This window comes from Anomaloglossus baeobatrachus, chromosome 6, assembly GCF_048569485.1.
Source record: "Anomaloglossus baeobatrachus isolate aAnoBae1 chromosome 6, aAnoBae1.hap1, whole genome shotgun sequence".
Classification (NCBI taxonomy): Eukaryota; Metazoa; Chordata; class Amphibia; order Anura; family Aromobatidae; genus Anomaloglossus; species Anomaloglossus baeobatrachus.
Genome location: NC_134358.1, coordinates 14,949,314 through 14,965,802, shown reverse-complemented (window position 1 = coordinate 14,965,802; position 16,489 = coordinate 14,949,314). Strand labels below are relative to the sequence as shown.

The 16,489-nt window shown below is 45.5% G+C and overlaps 1 protein-coding gene and 1 long non-coding RNA gene across 2 annotated transcripts in view; one reads left to right on the top strand and one right to left on the bottom strand.

Moving 5' to 3' along the window:
* The window catches only part of LOC142243783 (F-box/LRR-repeat protein 6-like), a 161,108-nt gene that overhangs the window by 78,435 nt on the left and 66,184 nt on the right, over window positions 1-16,489 (top strand). The gene's annotated exons all lie outside the window — the stretch shown is intronic.
* On the bottom strand, window positions 7,241-12,794 carry LOC142243827 (uncharacterized). The gene is made up of 3 exons (XR_012724402.1): window positions 12,668-12,794; window positions 11,450-11,561; window positions 7,241-7,643 (listed from the first exon to the last, which is right to left on the bottom strand). It is a non-coding gene; the product is annotated as an uncharacterized LOC142243827 (long non-coding RNA).

Genomic DNA, 16,489 nt, shown 5'->3' with positions numbered 1-16,489 from the left:
AAGGCTGATTCTGAGAGGAGAGAGGCTGATGCTGGGGGAGGCTGAGGCTGGGGGTAGGCTGGGAGGAGAGAGGCTGATGCTGGGAGGAGAGAGGCTGATGCTGGGAGGAGAGAGGGCTGATGCTGGGGGAGGCTGAGGCTGGGGTAGGCTGGGAGGAGAGAGGCTGATGCTGGGGACAGAAAAGGCTGATGGAGGAGAGGGCTGATGCTGGGAGGAGAGAGGCTGATGCTGGGGACAGAGAGGCTGATGCTGGGAGGAGAGAGGCTGATGCTGCGGGTAAGAGAGGCTGATGCTGGGAGGAGAGAGGCTGATGCTGCGGGCAGAGAGGCTGATGCTGCGGGTAGTAGAGAGGCTGATGCTGGTGCAGCATGGGGATGGAGCACGATGGGGGTGCGCAGCATGGCGGATGGAGCACGTTTGGGAGGTGCGCAGCATGGCGGATGGAGCACGTTTGGGAGTGCGCAGCATGGCGGATGGAGCACGTTTGGGAGTGCGCAGCATGGCGGATGGACCACGTTTGGTAGTGCGCAGCATGGCGGATGGACCACGTTTGGGAGTGCGCAGCTGCATGGCGGATGGACCACGTTTGGGAGTGCGCAGCATGGCGGATGGAGCACGTTTGGGAGTGCGCAGCATGGCGGATGGAGCACGTTTGGGAGTGCGCAGCATGGGGGATGGAGCACGTATGCGGCGATCATCCACCACTGTTGTCATCCGTGGACGCCCAGGTCTTTTTGAGTTCCCAAGCTCACCAGTCAATTCCTTTTTTCTCAGAATGTACCCGACTGTTGATTTTGCTACTCTAAGGATGTCTGCTATGTCTCTGATGGATTTTTTCTTTTTTTCAGCCTCAGGATGTCTGCTTCACCTCAATTGAGAGTTCCTTAGACCGGCATGTTGTCTGGTCACAGCAACAGCTTCCAAATGCAAAACCACACACCTGTAATCAACCCCAGACCTTTTAACTACTTCATTGATTACAGGTTAACGAGGGAGACGCCTTCAGAGTTAATTGCAGCCCTTAGAGTCCCTTGTCCAATTACTTTTGGTCCCTTGAAAAAGAGGAGGCTATGCATTACAGAGCTATGATTCCTAAACCCTTTCTCCGATTTGGATGTGAAAACTCTCATATTGCAGCTGGGAGTGTGCACTTTCAGCCCATATTATATATATAATTGTATTTCTGAACATGTTTTTGTAAACAGCTAAAATAACAAAACTTGTGTCACTGTCCAAATATTTCTGGACCTAACTGTATATATAGTAATATGGCCGCTCTTCTCCTCAGTGTGATATAGTAATATATATATAGTAATATGGCCGCTCTTCTCCTCAGTGTGATATAATAATATATATAGTAATATGGCAGCTCTTCTCCTCAGTGTGATATAGTAATATATATAGTAATATGGCCGCTCTTCTCCTCAGTGTGATATAGTAATATATAGTAACTAGAAGTTGGCCCGATTCTACGCATCGGGTATTCTAGAATTTACGTATTGTGTAGTTCATGTATGATTTTTGTTATATATATATATATATATATATTGTTGTGTGTAGTTACCAAGTGTTTGTGTAGGCGCTGTACATGTTCTGGGTGTTGTCTGGGTGTGACGGGGGGTGAGAGCGGTGTTGTATGTGTGTTGCGTTGTTTGTGGAGCGCTGTGTGTCTGTAGCGTTTGTGTGTGTGTGTGGTGTGTTTTGGGGGGAGGTATGTTTTGTGCAATGTGTGTGTTGTGCGGTATGTGCGTATATTTGTGTGTGCCACGGTGTTTGTGTGTTGGGTGTTGTGTGTGTGCAGCGTTGTCTGTGTGTGTGGGTGTCTGTGTAGGGCAGTTGTTTGTGATTCCCAGTGTGTGTGTGTGGTGTGTTGTGCAGTGCGCGCGCGTGTGTGTGTGTTGGGGGGAGGTGTGCACTTCCCATCGTGCTCCATCCCCCATGCAGCGCACTCCCCATCGTGCTCCATCCCCTATGCTGCGCACCCCCCAATCGTGCTCCATCTCCCATGCTGCGCACTCCCAAACGTGCTCCATCCGCCATGCTGCGCAATCCCAAACGTGCTCCATCCACCATGCTGCGCACTCCCAAACGTGCTCCATCCACCATGCTGCGCACTCCCAAACGTGCTCCATCCGCCATGCTGCGCACTCCCAAAGGTGCTCCATCCACCATGCTGCGCACTCCCAAACGTGCTCCATCCGCAATGCTGCAAACTCCCAAACGTGCTCCATCCGCCATGCAGCACACTCCCCATCGTGCTCCATCCCCTAAGCTGCGCACCCCCCAATCGTGCTCCATCTCCCATGCTGCGCACTCCCAAACGTGCTCCATCTCCCATGCTGCGCACTCCCAAACGTGCTCCATCCGCCATGCTGCGCACTCTCAAACGTGCTCCATCCGCCATGCTGCGCACTCCCAAACGTGCTCCATCCGCCATACTCCGCACTCCCCATCGTGCTCCATCCCCCATGCAGCGCACTCCCCATCGTGCTCCATCCCCTATGCTGCGCACCCCCCATCGTGCTCCATCTCCCATGCTGCGCACTCCCAAACGTGCTCCATCCGCCATGCTGCGCACTCCCAAACGTGGTCCATCCGCAATGCTGCGCACTCCCAAACGTGCTCCATCCGCCATGCTGCGCACTCCCAAACGTGCTCCATCCGCCATGCTGCGCACTCCCAAACGTGCTCCATCCGCCATGCTGCGCACTCCCAAACGTGCTCCATCCGCCATGCTGCGCACTCCCAAACGTGCTCCATCCGCCATGCTGCGCACTCCCAAACGTGCTCCATCCGCCATGCTGCGCACTCCCAAACGTGCTCCATCCGCCATGCTGCGCACTCCCAAACGTGCTCCATCCGCCATGCTGCGCACTCCCAAACGTGCTCCATCCGCCATGCTGCGCACTCCCAAACGTGCTCCATGTGCCATGCTGCGCACTCCCAAACGTGCTCCATCCCCCATGCTGCGCACCCCCCATCGTGCTCCATCCCCCATGCTGCACCAGCATCAGCCTCTCTACCCGCAGCATCAGCCTCTCTCCTCCCAGCATCAGCCTCTCTACCCGCAGCATCAGCCTCTCTCATCCCAGCATCAGCCTCTCTGTCCCCAGCATCAGCCTCTCTCATCCCAGCATCAGCCTCTCTCATCCCAGCATCAGCCTCTCTCCTCCCAGCATCAGCCTCTCTGTCCCCAGCATCAGCCTCTCTCCTCCCAGCATCAGCCTCTCAGTCCCCAGCATCAGCCTCTCTGTCCCCAGCATCAGCCTCTCTGTCCCCAGCATCAGCCTCTCTCCTCCCAGCATCAGCCTCTCTGTCCCCAGCATCAGCCTCTCTGTCCCCAGCATCAGCCTCTCTCATCCCAGCATCAGCCTCTCTCATCCCAGCATCAGCCTCTCTCCTCCCAGCATCAGCCTTTTCTGTCCCCAGCTGATACCTTTTCGGTCCCCAGCATCAGCCTCTCTCCTCCCAGCCTACCCCAGCCTCAGCCTCCCCCAGCATCAGGCTCTCTTCTCTCAGCCTCCCCATCCCAGCCTTCCCCAGGATCAGCCTCTCTTCTCTCAGCCTCCCCATCCCAGCCTTCCCCAGGATCAGCCTCTCTCCTCCCAGCCTCCTCCAGCACGCCGTGCTCCTCTGCCGACACTCACACACACCCACACACACCCGATCGCATACACTCACACACACCCGATCGCATACACTCACGCACACACACATTGACGGTATTGCACATACGCCCTCATACTCACAACATCCGGAGATACCACATGCTTCTGGCCATGTGATCCTCCGGCAGGTCTTGGAAGCTCACAGCACAATATCGCCGCCGAGAAGCAAGCGATATCCCAGGATGTTGGGAGTATGTGGATGCGATGTGATGTGTGTGTGTGTGAGAGTGAGTGTGATCTGATGTGTGTGTGTGTTTGTGTGTGTGTGCTGTTATGTGTGTGCGTGTGTGTATTTTCCGCCGCTGCAGGACCTTGATGCGCTGGTAACTATGCTACCATGGTTACCAGCGCATCTCGTCCCCCGCTCGCACGGGAGCCCACACCAGCATACGCCGGCCAGCCCCAGCAATGCGAGGGTATGTGTCGGCTGGTTTGGCGGCGTACGCTGATGTGGGCTCCCAGGGGTACAGTACTCACCTGGTAGTCGTGGCTCCGTGACCGTGTCGGTTCGGGGAATGTGCGGGGGGCGGGGCCAGAGCTAGCGTGCATTGTGTGAGGGGGGCGGGGCGTGGCCGAGTTGCCAATGCCTGCAGGGTGCCGGGGCGAGAGGCCAATCTGTGGGGGGGGGGGGCGGAGCCTGGGCGAGCGGCCGGCCAATCCGTGTGGGGGCGCAGCCTGGGCGAGCGGCCAATCCGTGCGGGGGGGCGGGGCCATGGCGAGCCCAGCGGCCAATCAGCTTTGTGTCACCGTAAGGACACAATTTTGGAGCAAGACAGACAGACAGACAGAATAAGGCAATTATATATATATATATATATATATATATATATATATTACTATATTACACTGAGGAGAAGAGCGGCCATATTACTATATATATTACTATATCACACTGAAGAGAAGAGCGGCCATATTACTATATGTATATTACTATATCACACTGAGGAGAAGAGCGGCCATATTACTATATGTATATATTACTATATCACACTGAGGGGAAGAGCGGCCATATTACTATATGTATATATTACTATATCACACTGAGGAGAAGAGCGGCCATATTACTATATGTATATATTACTATATCACACTGAGGAGAAGAGCGGCCATATTACTATATGTATATATTACTATATCACACTGAGGGGAAGAGCGGCCATATTGCTATATATATATTACTATATCACACTGAGAAGAAGAGCGGCCATATTACTATATATATATTACTATATCACACTGAGGAGAAGAGCGGCCATATTACTATATATATATTACTATATCACGCTGAGGAGAAGAGCGGCCATATTACTATATATATTACTATATCACACTGAGAAGAAGAGCGGCCATATTACTAATATATATATATATATATATATATATATATATATATTACTATGTCACACTGAGGAGAAGAGCGGCCATATTACTATATATATATATATATTACTATATCACACTGAGGAGAAGAGCGGCCATATTGCTATATATATATTACTATATCACACTGAGAAGAAGAGCGCCCATATTACTAATATAGTAATATATATATATATATATATATATATATATATATCACACTGAGGAGAAGAGCGGCCATATTACTATATATATATATTACTATATCACACTGAGGAGAAGAGCGGCCATATTACTATATATATATTACTATATCACACTGAGGAGAAGAGCGGCCATATTACTATATATATATTACTATATCACACTGAGGAGAAGAGCGGCCATATTACTATATATATTACTATATCACACTGAGGAGAAGAGCGGCCATATTACTATATATATTACTATATCACACTGAGGAGAAGGGCGGCCATATTACTATATGTATATATTACTATATCACACTGAGGAGAAGAGCGGCCATATTACTATATGTATATATTACTATATCACACTGAGGGGAAGAGCGGCCATATTGCTATATATATATTACTATATCACACTGAGAAGAAGAGCGGCCATATTACTATATATATATTACTATATCACACTGAGGAGAAGAGCGGCCATATTACTATATATATATTACTATATCACGCTGAGGAGAAGAGCGGCCATATTACTATATATATTACTATATCACACTGAGAAGAAGAGCGGCCATATTACTAATATATATATATATATATATATATATATATTACTATGTCACACTGAGGAGAAGAGCGGCCATATTACTATATATATATATATATTACTATATCACACTGAGGAGAAGAGCGGCCATATTGCTATATATATATTACTATATCACACTGAGAAGAAGAGCGCCCATATTACTAATATAGTAATATATATATATATATATATATATATATATATATATCACACTGAGGAGAAGAGCGGCCATATTACTATATATATATATTACTATATCACACTGAGGAGAAGAGCGGCCATATTACTATATATATATATTACTATATCACACTGAGGAGAAGAGCGGCCATATTACTATATATATATTACTATATCACACTGAGGAGAAGAGCGGCCATATTACTATATATATTACTATATCACACTGAGGAGAAGAGCGGCCATATTACTATATATATTACTATATCACACTGAGGAGAAGAGCGGCCATATTACTATATATATTACTATATCACACTGAGGAGAAGAGCGGCCATATTACTATATATATATTACTATATCACACTGAGGAGAAGAGCGGCCATATTACTATATATATATTACTATATCACACTGAGGAGAAGAGCGGCCATATTACTATATATGTATTACTATATCGCACTGAGGAGAAGAGCGGCCATATTACTATATATATATTACTATATCACACTGAGGAGAAGAGCGGCCATATTACTATATATATTACTATATCACACTGAGGAGAAGAGCGGCCATATTACTATATATATATATTACTATATCACACTGAGGAGAAGAGCGGCCATATTACTATATATATATTACTATATCACACTGAGGAGAAGAGCGGCCATATTACTATATATGTATTACTATATCACACTGAGGAGAAGAGCGGCCATATTACTATATATATATTACTATATCACACTGAGGAGAAGAGCGGCCATATTACTATATATATATATTACTATATCACACTGAGGAGAAGAGCTGCCATATTACTATATATATTACTATATCACACTGAGGAGAAGAGCGGCCATATTACTATATATATATATGACTATATCACACTGAGGAGAAGAGCGGCCATATTACTATATATATATTACTATATCACACTGAGGAGAAGAGCGGCCATATTGCTATATATATATTACTATATCACACTGAGGAGAAGAGCGGCCATATTACTATATATATATTACTATATCACACTGAGGAGAAGAGCGGCCATATTACTATATATGTATTACTATATCGCACTGAGGAGAAGAGCGGTCATATTACTATATATGTATTACTATTTCACACTGAGGAGAAGAGCGGCCATATTACTATATACAGTACAGACCAAAAGTTTGGACACACCTTTTCATTCAAAGAGTTTTCTTTATTTTCATGACTCTGAAAATTGTAGATTCACATTGAAGGCATCAAAACTATGAATTAACACATGTGGAATGAAATACTTAACAAAAAAGTGTGAAACAACTGAAAATATGTCTTATATTCTAGATTCTTCAAAGTAGCCACCTTTTGCTTTGATTACTGCTTTGCACACTCTTGGCATTTTCCTGATGAGCTTCAAGAGGTAGTCACCGGAAATGGTTTTCCAACAGTCTTGAAGGAGTTCCCAGAGATGCTTAGCACTTGTTATCCCTTTTGCCTTTACTCTGTTGTCCAGCTCACCCCAAACCATCTCGATTGGGTTCAGGTCTGGTGACTGTGGAGGCCAGGTCATTTGGCGTAGCACCCCATCACTCTCCTTCTTAGTCAAATAGCCCTTACACAGCCTGGAGGTTGGAGATACGTTTGGAGGTCATTGTCCTGTTGAGAAATAGATGATGGTCCAACTAAATACAAACCGGATGGAATAGCACGCCGCTGCAAGATGCTGTGGTAGCCATGCTGGTTCAGTATGCCTTCAATTTTGAATAAATCCCCAACAGTGTCACCAGCAAAGCACCCCCACACCATCACACCTCCTCCTCCATGCTTCACGGGCTGTGGAGTCGGAGTCGGTGTTCATTTTGGTGGAGTCGGAGTCAGTATAAAATGGACAGACTCCTGAAATATATAATAAATTGGGTACAGTAGTTGAATGCAGAATGTACTGAATATTTTTTCATAGGAATTTGGGAAAGTTATGAAATGTCCTATAAATGGCTGGTTTATTCCTGATCTAAAGGCTGCTTTACACGCTGCGACATCGCTCAAGCGATCCCGTTGGGGTCACAGAGTTTGTGACGCACATCCGGCCGCTTTAGCGATGTCGTTGCGTGTGACACCTATGAGCGATTTTGAATCGTCGCAAAAACGTTCAAAATCGCTCATCGGTGACATGCCCCCCTATTCTCGATTATCGCTGCTGCTGCAGCTAGCGATGTAGTTCCTCGTTGCTGCGGCAGCACACATCGCTACGTGTGACACCGCAGGAACGAGGAACCTCACCTTACCTGCGCCTGCCCGCAACGAGGAAGAAAGGAGGTGGGCGGGATATTACGTCCCGCTCATCTCCGCCCCTCCGCTTCTATTGGGCGCCGGTTCAGTGACGCTGCTGTGACGTCGCTGTGACGCTGAACGAACCGCCCCCTTAGAAAGGAGGCGGTTCGCCGGTCACAGCGACGTCGCTAGGCAGGTAAGTAGTGTGACGGGTCCGCGCGATGTTGTGCGCTACGGGCAGCGATTTGCCTGTGTCACACAACCGATGGGAGCGGGTACGCATGCTAGCGATATCGGTCACGATATCGCAGTGTGTAAAGCGGCCTTTAGCGTACATTCACACACAACATTTTTGCTGCGTTTTTTGAGGATACATTTTCAGCTGCAAAAGCAGATCAGCTTTTTAAAAAACCGCATCACCTGAAAGATTTTTGAGCTCATAGATAATGTTTTCAATAGCAAAAGCAGATTAGAAAAATGCCACACAAACTGACATGCTCATTCTTTGTGAGGATCCGTTTTTGAGCCCAAAATCAGATCCTCACAAAGCAATGCTTCAAACATAAGTACAATTAAACTGATAAATGAGAGTAATGAACAACAGCTAGAAGTACATTTAGGATTCAGTATGTGTGAGATGGAGCCACAGTGCTGTTCATGTAACTGAGGAACAAACAGATATTACAACAGAAGGACAGCAAAATGATACTTTAGGATTAGATGATCTTGTTGAAGATGCTTCAAAACACTTTCATATTCATCACATGCGCTGTGCTGTGCACACGCTGCAGCTGGCAATAAGAGATGGTCTGCAAGAGGGACATGCTGGAAATCTGATTGGAAAAGTGAGGAAATTGGTTATTGCCACCAGAACCCCTAACATTGATTCCATCTTGAAGAGACGTGCTGGGAAAGGGGCAATTGTCGATCAAGCCACTCGGTGGGGCAGCACTTATTTAATGATAGAGCGATTGCTTGAACTAAAACAGTTTCTTATAGATATGGCAAACCCTCAGGTAACCTTAAATGAAGGTCAATGGACACAGGTGGCTGAATTGAAGGAATTGCTTAATGACCCATTTACCGTGACTAAAATTACAAGCTGAGGATTTAACTCCTGGCATTTTCATAATGGAGTGGAAGAACTTTCTATTTTGCCTGTCCCAAAGAGGTTTAATCTCAGTTTGCATTTCTGCTTCAATGAAACAGGGAGAGACACATCAATTGGAAAATAAAATTCTTCTGGCAGCTGTTTTTGTGGACCCAAGTCATCGTATACTGCTTGATGATCAACAGCTTACTAAAGGAAAAGAAGCTCTGACTGAGGTAGCAGTTAGGATGAGTGGCTACAGGACTGCCATGCGCAAGGGGACTTGGGGCCTGACAGTGCTACTGCTTCCGTATCTTCATCCTCATCAGATGAGGAGTTTAACTTTGACAGGTATTTGGATGACATGGAGCAGGCAAAGCGTTGCCGCAAGGAAAAATATTTCACTCCGTCTCCTATAGCAGCAGATTGACCAGATTTCATATTACAATATATATATTACTATATCACACTGAGAAGGGCGGCCATATTACTATATATATCACTATATCACACTGAGGAGAAGAGAGGCTATATATATATATATATATATATATATATATATAAAATGTATATATTACTATTTCACACTGAGGAGAGCGGCCATATTACTATATATATATTATTATATATATATTACTATATCACACTGAGGAGAAGAGCGGCCATATTACTATATATATATTACTATGAAGAAAAAAACAAAAAAGCTAGCACTAAATGTGCACTACAGCACTAAAAAATTCCAACTGTACTTATTATAAATATGAGATTTTTGGCAAAAAATTGCAATTTCTTGAGCCACCCCGCCACTTCACGGCAAATCTCTGTTGGGGCAGTCCTAACACTAAAATATTTTTAGAAAATGTGCCAAACGGCCTCACATATGAAATAGTAGAACTGCTCTTAGCAGCACTCACCTGGTCTATTTCAATCCCGTACCCATGACTGAATCATGGCTGTGGGCGGGAGAGGCCCAAGCAAATGCTGCATGAAGTAAATAACCTGTGGACAGGGCCTGATGACTAAATGTGAACAGTCACCAATCGCCAAAATCTAGACAGGTGGAATACAGCCTAAATTTGGGTGCATAGCAAGGTGGGGGTCAGCCACCGACCAATTCAATGAAGAAAAAACAATGAAGAAAAAACAGATATACTATATCTATATATAGATAACACATATTACTATATATATCACTATATCACACTGAGGAGAAGAGCGGCCTTATTACTATATATATATTACTATACACACTGAGGAGAAGAGCGGCCATATTACTATATATATATAATACTATATCACACTGAGGAGAAGGGCGGCCATATTACTATATATAAATATTACTATATCACACTGAGGACAAGGGCAGCCATATTACTATATATATATTACTATATCACACTGAGGAGAAGAGCGGCCATATTACTATATATATTACTATATCACACTGAGGAGAAGGGCGGCCATATTACTATATATAAATATTATTATATCACACTGAGGAGAAGGGCGGCCATATTACTATATATATATATATATATATATATATATATATATATATATTGCTATATCACCAAAAAATAATTAAAAAAATTGCAGTAAGGTCCCCCCATATTATGATACAAAACACATATAAAGCATGCAGCTACAGGGTGCAGCCCTCAGCCATGCACTTATCTTGGCTGTGCATCAAAATAAGAGCCCTTCCCTTCCTCCAATTTTGATACCTAGCCAATACAAAGTTAACAGCAGGAGCTGGTATTCTTAGGCTGGGGAAAACCATTGTCCCCACCCCAGCTTAATAATCGCAGCCACATGCATTAGGAGCCACAATCCTAGAACTTTACCTGGCTTTTCGCTATTGCTCTGGTGTGGTGGCAATCTGGGTAATTAGGGGTTAATTTCAGCTCACGGCTGCCACTAAGCCCTAGATTAGTAATTGTAGGCGTCAATGAGACCACCCATTACTAATCTGTAAGGCTGTGGTGAGGAATCTTTTTACTGCCGGAGGCCATTTGGAATTTTCTACCAATCTTCGGGGCCGCACCAAATTATCAACTTGAAAACTACTTGGCTATATTTGGTCAAACAATTAACTCACCCGTACTGTGGTGGCTGGAGCGGCTTCTCTTTTTTGCGGTTGTAATGTTCGGTGATATTGATCATGTTGTTTCTCATAACTGCTTTTCCAGGTTTGTCTTGGTCTGGAGAAGCTGGGGGCATACACATCACAGGAGAAGCTGAGGCATATACATCCCAGGAGACATTGGGGCATATTAATCCAAGGAGAGGCTGCGGCATATACATCCAAGGAGAGGCTGCAGCATATACAGTAAAGCACAGGAGAGGCTAAGGGCATATACATCACAGGAGAGGCTGGGGGCATATACATCACAGGAGAGGCTGGGGGCATATACATCACAGTAGAGGCTGGGGCATATACATCACAGTAGAGGCTGGGGACATATACATCACAGTAGAGGCTGAGGGCATATACATCCCAGGAGAGGCTGCGGGCATATACATCCCAGGAGAGGCTGCGGCATATACATCCAAGGAGAGGCTGCAGCATATACAGTACATTACAGGAGAGGCTGGAGGCATATACTTTACAGGAGAGGCTGGGGGCATATGCATCACAGTAGAGGCTGGGGGCATATACATCACAGGAACAGCTGGGGGCATATACATCCCAGGAGAGGCTGTGGCATACACATCCCAGGAGGGGCTGGGGCATACACATCACAGAAGGGGTTGGGGTGTATACATCACAGGAGGAGCATATACATCACAGGAGGGACTGGGGGCTTATATATCACAAGAGGGGCATATACATCACAGGAGATGCTGAGCATGGACAGCACTGGCAGTGGGCACAGACAGCACTAGGTGGCAGCACGAATAGCAATAGGTGGCAGCACGAACAGTACTAGGCGGCACAACGGATAGAACTAGGTGGCAGCACAGAGAACACTAGGTGGCAGTACTAACAGCACTAGCAGGCAGCACAGAGAGCATTAGGTGACAGCACTAGGAGGCAGCAGGGAGAACACTGTGGCAGCACTGACAGCACTAGGATGCTACACGGATTACACAGCACTGAGGGGGTTACACAGCACTGAGGGGGTACACAGCACTTGGGGCTACACACAGTACTAGGTGGTTCACAACACTGAGAGGTACACAGCACTTGGGGCTACACACAGTACTAGGGGATACACAGCACTGAGGGGTACACAGCACTTGGGGCTACACACAGTACTGGATGGTACACAGCACTGGACGGGGGAGGGGGTTCAGGGATGGGTTGTATACTCACAGTACTGGGAAGGGAGGAGTCACACAGCACAGGCCTGGGAGGCATGTACAGCAGGGAGGCATCTGCTGTACCTCCTCTTCTGTGACTTGAGCACAGCGCGCTGCTTACCCTGCCCGCAAGGTAAGACCTGAGCATGCCAGCACAGTCCCGGGTTCAGTCTAGAATGTATGGGCAGCAGTCAGGTCCTGAGAAGAGCCTGTAGATTCTAGCATCTACCCAGAACGCACTGGGATTTAAAGGGCCAGCAGCCAGCAAAAGCGCGAGTGCTGCTCAGCACTGCGGTTGGCTGGAATGTGCTTGCGGGCTGCAGAAAAAGTCGTGGGACGGAGGTTCCCCACCCCTGCTGTAAGGTAAAAGAAATAAACACAAACCGTGAAAAATCCTTTATTTGAAATTTAAAAAAAACGCCACTCTCTTTCTCCCCTTTATTAACTCCCAAAACACCCAGTTCAGATGTAATTCACATGAGGTCCCACAAAGATTTCGGCTCTGCTTCATACTGAAGTCAAAGCACGCTGGAACAGAACTTGTTTACTTTATGAAAAAGGGGGTGTTGCATAACAAAATCATATAACCCTTTAAAACGCAAATTTTATTAGTTACTGATTAAAATATCCACAAACCTTGTGCAATTATAAAAGGAAAATAAAGGGAGGAAGGTAAGATTCTCACCCTATCCGATAAACCTCCCTCCTGTCCACTACCTACCGCGGGGGTTGACACCCTGATGTCTACGAATATGGCGCCCCCACTCAGCGGTGGCTGTCCCTATGGAATCCCTAATAGACCCTCAAAACAGTCATGAATGATAGAATAAAGGGTTATGGGTAGGGCACATTCAAACCACATGACCCCTTATACGATAAGTGCTTGACTACCTCCTCATGACTAATTTGGTTGACCTCACCTGGTTGCTCCTTGTTATGCATTTGCACCTTTTTATGCATTGACACTCTATCATTAGACTGGCTTCTTGGGGCATATGAGCTGTTTGACCAATTGCACTCGTTTGCTCTTGAAGCCGGGATTTGTTTATATATTTTTTTGCACAATATATTGCGCTATGCACTTATACATGCACTTTATCAAATATGCATATGAAGTTGCTATTTGAGCACTAACTGTATGTATCTAATTATTTTGGATACTCCTGGTCCCTGAGGTTATATATCTATTTGAATTGGATGTTCCTGGTCTATAATCACTCCAGGGTACACCAGAATTATCTGAGGTTAGTCTGAGCCTGGTGGTCATATGCGATTGTCCCAACTATTCTGTCCACTAAGTTTGAATGTGCCCTACCCATAACCCTTTATTCTATCATTCATGACTGTTTTGAGGGTCTATTAGGGATTCCATAGGGACAGCCACCGCTGAGTGGGGGCGCCATTTTCGTAGACATCAGGGTGCCAACCCCCGCGGTAGGTAGTGGACAGGAGGGAGGTTTATCGGATAGGGTGAGAATCTTACCTTCCTCCCTTTATTTTCCTTTTAATTGCACAAGGTTTGTGGATATTTTAATCAGTAACTAATAAAATGTGCGTTTTAAAGGGTTATATGATTTTGTTATGCAACACCCCCTTTTTCATAAAGTATATTGAATATGGCTAGCTTTCTGACGGGTCCCATTGATATTAACTCCTGGGTCAAGGACGTGAACCAGGCATTCTGCACGAAAGAAATCCCAGAAGGCGGGATTGGGATCACCTCCCTGAAAACAAAATTTAGTGATCTTTATTCATCATATAAGGAGTACACAAAATCCTGATGGGAGATTAAGGCTCTCGAAAACTACCTTAAAAATAGAATTGTCCCCAAGGGCCTGAGAATATATCTCCGCCCTTCCCCCCCGTACCTCAAGTCCAAAACTCCTGGAAGCGTGGCAGACGGAATCCATAGAGTCTTCTCTTAGATTTATGACCTTATTGGTACAAGAAGAGAAGACACTTTTGGAGCAGGCTACCATCAAATTGAATTTGGATATAGAGAGTATCCTTAAATTCAAATCAGATCCTGATTTCAATAAAAGAGAGAGTGCCCTACAGGTCTCTGTGGAGAAATATCAGGGGTATATTAAGGAGAGAAAACACCTACAATTTCAGAGAGACCTCAGAGAGTTTTCCACGAACCAGGCATACAATTTCGTAAGTCCAGCCCAGAGAGACACTGATATCTCCTCCTCTGATGAAGAGGTTTCTGACACCGAAAGGGTAGGGGGGGAAGCCTGGTTCAGTAATAGAGGTAAACGGCAGAACAGAAGATGGAGGCGGGGAGGGAAGAATACCTATCCCACAAGAGATCCTATAAATACAAGATCTTATGGGCAGGAATCAGGATTTTCGCATACATCTACTTCTGCAGCATCAGGTGGAACAAAGACATCATCTATTTTAGAACAGGGGATTTCCCGGGTATACCAACTGAGGAACCGGGTGAATTAGCCGTTGAGCGGATACAGAGTGGAGGGTTAAACAGGAGTCAAATTATTAATCTATCCAACTTTATACCGAATGAGAAACAATATAGCATCCTGAGAAAGGGTCTTTCATTCGTACCCACGAATGATTACAATTATTTTCATTGGGTTAAGGATTTACAGCTCTTCGGGAGGAAATTAAAATGGAGAAAATTTTTCCTCAACAATGATAGAGAGAGTTGTAGAAGTTTGGTATTGACTGATGAGGATATGGAGGGATATCAGTCACTCCTAGGACTCCTTCAAGAACAGGACGCTAGTAACGGTAATGGGCGTGGCCCTTTCACTAAGCGTAAGGCTAAGAGCACGAGGATGCCTCCACAAGATGATACTACTAATATTGATCTTTTTTTAAACCTTGTGGAAAGAGACCTCAAAAGGATCCCCCGTAGAAATGATGGTCTGGATCGTAACCTCACTGATGATGAGTTTCTGGCACTGCAAGATCTTGAGAAAAATGAGAGTTTAATAATAAAGCCTTCGGACAAGGGTGGCAATCTTGTGATTTTGAGTCATGAAAGATATCTAGAGATGTGCCACCGTGTCCTAAAAGACAGACACACGTATGAAGCACTCACCTCCAATCCTCTAAATGAGTATAAAACATCCTTGCTTATGATATTAGAGGAGGCAAGGAGGGTTGGTTTGCTGACTAATAGCGAATCTGATTTTTTGAAACCCACTTCTCCGGTTATGCCGATTTCTTATACCTTACCCAAGGTCCACAAAGGGCTTGAGGTGCTGAAGGGCCACCCCATTATATCGGGTGTGAATTCGTTTACACAAAACAGCGGTATTTATATCGATGAAGTTTTGCGTCCCTTCGTCACCTCGCTTCCGTCGTATACACGTGACACAGCCGATCTACTAGGTAAATTGGATGGTATTACGGTTGGAGAGGACGTACTTCTGGCTTCAATTGATGTAGAGGCTCTCTACAGCAATATACCTCATATACTAGGATTGAAAGCAACTGAGTACTACCTCAATACACGTACCAGGGAACATAGGGATCATAATCGATTCCTGCTGGAATTGCTGGACTTCTTATTACATCATAACCTCTTTAAATTCGACGGTAAGTACTTCCACCAGCTCAGGGGGAAAGCTATGGGGAGCCCTTGTGCTCCCTCGTATGCAAACCTCTTCCTGGGCTGGTGGGAAGAAACCGTCATCTTTATGGATGGGAACCACTGGTGGCAGCCACACATACTATTGTGGTCAAGATATATAGATGACATATTTGTCCTGTGGTTGGGGTCCAGCACTTTGTTCATGAGGTTCGTAGAGTTGCTTAATGCGAATGAATTAAACCTTCATTTCACTTTTGAGGTAGATACGAAAGA